The sequence below is a fragment of the Manduca sexta genome, chromosome 4 (assembly GCF_014839805.1).
Source record: "Manduca sexta isolate Smith_Timp_Sample1 chromosome 4, JHU_Msex_v1.0, whole genome shotgun sequence".
Lineage (NCBI taxonomy): Eukaryota > Metazoa > Arthropoda > Insecta > Lepidoptera > Sphingidae > Manduca > Manduca sexta.
Genome location: NC_051118.1, coordinates 5,191,972 through 5,196,756, shown reverse-complemented (window position 1 = coordinate 5,196,756; position 4,785 = coordinate 5,191,972). Strand labels below are relative to the sequence as shown.

The window sequence follows — 4,785 nt, the reverse complement described above, 5'->3', positions numbered from 1 at the left end:
GCACCAGGAGAAGCTTGGATATTAATCATCACATTCTGTTGGTGCGTGAAGCCTGGGCCGCTGCCACCTATTGTAGATAATTTTCCAACTTGGTCAGCAAGTTGTTTTACAGGTAACAAACTCGATAGAATATTTGACGTTGGATTATAAGGTAGCAATGTGGATGACGAAGGCGCGACTAAGCCTGGAGTGTCCCGTCATTCGCTTGTGGTCCTCTAATAGCGACAAATCAGTAAACCTAGTATTGCATATATCACAAGAATGTTGAGGCCCAAGTATCTAAAGATATGTATTATTCACTAGCTTCTGATATCGAGAGATTCTCCTTCTTCGCAGAGTTAGACAGCAAACTCTCGAAAATATCGTCAGCGCTTTTTTCAAGCATATCTATTGGTGGTTTTGAGTCTGGTGCGTTCCAATTGAAATTGTGTTGTTTTTCTAAGGAAGACGGTGCCGACAATCTCGACGAGAGGACGCTAGATGTACCGTAGCCTGATTGTGATGTTGAAAATGCTGGCGGCACAAACGCAGGTTGAGGGTTTTCCGTTTTTGGTACAACTGGCTTGATGTCAGGGGCTGGTGTGGCTGAAACCACACAACAGTCATCATCCTCGTCATTCGAATCACCGTTAATTTCTATGACTGTTGCACTATTATCTTCCATTTTAGCTACTGAAAACAGTGGGGTTCCTGGGATGGATCCTTCACTAGATGCACTGTTAGAGCTGGAGTAGATCTGTTATTGGAAAACAGCGGTTGAGGGATTGCAAAGAGCTTGCATCAGGTTCAGACTTTACAGTAGCTAACATTGGCGTAGATTTACCATCGCCGAATGGCACCAACGGAGGTGGCGAAGTCCTTTCTGACTTTATTTGAGTCGAGAATAGCGGTATACTTGACGATTGTTCACCTACATCGACTTCCTTTTTGACTGTTACATTCTCCATTACATTTTGCGTCTGAATTCTATCGGGTGTAGGTGGTGTGGTAGACGTAAGTTCTTTCGTAGGCGTTGGAATTTCTCTGGGTGGTATCGGAAGATTTGCACCTCGCTTTGGCGTCTGTTTTATGGCCGGCCTTCCAGATGGCTTTAGCGGAGGCATTTCTTTAATAACTGGTTGAGAAGCTGTTTTCAAGGCTATTTTCATAGGCTCAACTTTAGCAATAGTTTTACCTTGCAAACTTTTAAGTGGTGTTCCGATGTTAGGGATTTTGACCGATGAACTTTTATCAGAATCGTTGCTTTCGGAATTTTTCCGGTTGTCAGGTTGTTCATCGGCAGAATCATTGTCAGGAGCAGAACCATCTTGGTCGCTTGACTTATGATCTTCCTCGTTTCCATCTGGCTCCTCTTCGTTTCCACTACCCTCATCCTCGTCATCGGAAGCTTTAAAATCTTTTAATCCGTTCACTACTTTAAATGAATTCGTGTTATTTCCGGACGATTTGAGTTTCAATTTAATCCCTCCAAGGTTCCCTAACTTTTGCATCACATCACTTTTAACGGGTTCTGCATCGGGCTCTTTCTTTATGGGTGATGAGTTCTTTTAATTGTAAATCCTAGACCGCTTAATTTATTTAACGCCGAATTTGAAGATTTGTCTGGTTCTGGATTAGATTTCTTGATGGAGATGCCCGTTTTTAAGTATTTGGGATATGTCGATCTTCTGTGGGGTACTTTAACCGGTGGCGGACTCTCTTCTTCCTCCGACCAATTCTCATCTTCGGACGGAATATCTTCGTCGTCGGAAGGCAGTCTTTCTAACACGACTGACGGCAAGGAAACGTGCTGAATCAGATGGTTCTCTAGCTCTTCCCAGTTACGAAAGTCCTCGTCGCAAGTGTAGCAGCGATGTTCTATCTTTGGTTTTTATAAGAGCACCGGATGATTGGAGCCTTTTCAATATATCCGCGACGTTGTTTGTCGGCGGTTTGATTTCTTCTTGATAGATCGCGTCGGCCGAATCCTGGCCGTCACCATCTGTAATATGCAAAGGAAACAATTAAAACATATTTATTTCAGAAGCTCATAACTGTATTTACTAACTTATAAAGTAATTTTGTACGTTAATTGTATTTGTTTTCCAAAAAAATTTGCAATAGCATTGGCTAATATATTTCCAGATTTTTTGGAAATACAACGTATCTTTTCTTATAATGTATTGAACAATGTTATCCCAAAAATCTTTAAAGATATATAGAACATTTGGTCACTTTTTTAAGGTTTAAATTAAAGATTAAATGAAGGTTACTGCTATAAGTTCACAATTTAAAACGCTATTATGTTTTTTTAAATATTGATATTTCCCAAAATGTCTAATTTGTTAACTTCTACATTTAGGTATACACAAGTATATTGTACGTTTAAATCATTTTATAATATATTTACAAAGCCATGCTATATTTAATCATTCAAAATGCACACGTAACTAAGGAAAAGATTCGTACTAAGGAAGTCTGGCATAATTCCAAACAATTTTAAATAGGCGCGAATAACAATCTGCATCATTCTACCTACATAAGTACATATCTAAACACGTATTACAGTGGCATAGGTCAGTTACCATTAACCTTTTAACTTATAACATTGTCTTGATTCATAATAAATATATATTTACCATTTTTATTGAGTTTTTTTTTCTCTCTCCAAGATCTAAACGATAATTTTTTTTTCACGCAATTATCCCCGATAGGATATGCGGTGGCGCAACCAGGGCCTCCACTTTTCGCCAAGTGTGTTCCATCCCATGTTGTGATAGGAGGCGAGCCTATCGCCATATCGGGCACAAATACCAGACTCCGAGCTGATACTGAACAGAATAACCCAAATGCCCGATCCGGGATTCGAACCCAGGACCTCAGATGCCGTACCGCGCATGCTGCACAACCACGCCACCGAGGCAGTCTAAGACAGTATAGGATTATGAAGGTTAGTACTACTTACATGCAACATTGCTTGTGATAATATAAATTTCGTAAACAATGCTTTTTAGCACAAAAACATTTTAGCCCATAATAAAAATCTAATATTATATTTAATTAACACGTGCTAAAAATTATTAAGGTAAAACTCTACAAATAAGCACAGTTTCCTATAGAAAACGCTTCAGGGAAGGAAAAAACCTATTGTTATCAAATTACTTATTAAAACTATATAATAATAATTTATTAATGAAGTCGAATACTTCACTAACAAGTTATTTTTAACGATAATAATATTGAAGTGTAAGATTGAGGTAAAATAGGAAGTTATTTGTTTACATTAGGTTTATAATTTACCAATCATTTAAAGTCAAAACTATCTAAAAAAAAAAACAATACCTACAAAACATGCAATACTGTAGCCTAACAGTCTTACTTATAAAAAAAATCACAAAGCTATGCTTAGTTATGTCTGTACTAATCTGCTCTTATACTTTTAATCAGTGCTTAACTGTTTCTTACTCAAAAACTTGGACTACAAAAGCAAAAACGATGAATAAATTACCAAGCAACACATAGCGAACTTTAAATCGGAGCAAATTATAATATCGAAATCCAATTTTTGATAAAAATCACAGTACCCGGCCTTTACAATAATATTTAATATCAAAACACAAATTTACTCGATCAGCTGTAAGTCAAAACCCGCCATCTTGCCTCTTAAGTAGATTTAAATTAGGAACCGGTTATGTTTTTGACAGCTATTTAAGCAATTCTTAACCGCCTCTTAACGGTAAAACAAATTTATAAGTAAGACTGTTTATAAGTAGAAGTTTCCAATAAACGACTCCAATCATAATCTTCGATCCGATCCCGACAATCAACCAATCAAAACAACTCATTAACAAGCTTGTCAAAAACTTCGTTCTGATTGGTCCATTTTCGCGAGGGATTGAAAAAAGCGATTGGGATCGTTTATTAAAAAAGCGATTAATCTACAACGAAATTGTATTTACGGTGTTTTTTTTTTTTTATTTATTTTTTATTTATAGATGAAAATTTAAATCTTCAAATTAATAAAAAAAACTAACAATTATACACGTCAATTTATTTTTTTAACGGGTTAAGTCAATTATATTGAATTGCTTGACAAAATGGATTTTTTTTTTAATATAAATGTTCTAAGTACAACTAAATATACTTTATGAATTCCTTTTAAATATGATTTATGATGATAATTGTTCTTGATATATTAAAGGCAAGCGCTCAAACGCCATCTTGCCATTTAGTAAGAGAAAAAGAGATTGTTTTCCCATGTGGCTTGTCTCTTATAAATCTAACTTCGCCATTTATGATTAACGATTGATAAAATATAAATTATTATATAAAACAAACCTGAATGATCATTTGTTGGTGATGATGCATATTCAGATTCATGCTTTGTTGCGATGACTTATGATACCTGAAAAACAAGTTAATTTGCCTTTTAATCTGATGATCACTATTTTCAATCGCTTTTCTTTGTTTTGTTGATTAATCATTTAAAACAAAAATAAGTCATAAAAAAAGAAACAAAAAATGACATAAATGCGTTAAATATAATAGCTTTATAGCACCATAAAAAAAAATCATACTAATTCGAACAATAAAAACGCACATTGCACACACAAACACACGAACCATAATCCATATTATTATTATATTATATAAATAAACTATTATTTTCCTCGAGCAAACGCCAACAAAAATATCAAAGACCATCAACCCTATTTGGTTCAAACCATTAGTTACTATTTTTATATATTATTTGATAGAACGAATTTATTAAAAAAAAGAGAAATGAGACGGAAAATAACTCGACAA

The 4,785-nt window shown here is 35.2% G+C and overlaps 1 pseudogene; it reads right to left on the bottom strand.

The window, feature by feature from the left end:
* The window catches only part of LOC119190383, a 3,010-nt pseudogene extending 546 nt beyond the window's left edge, over positions 1-2,464 (bottom strand).
* Between the last annotated feature and the right edge of the window lie 2,321 nt (positions 2,465-4,785).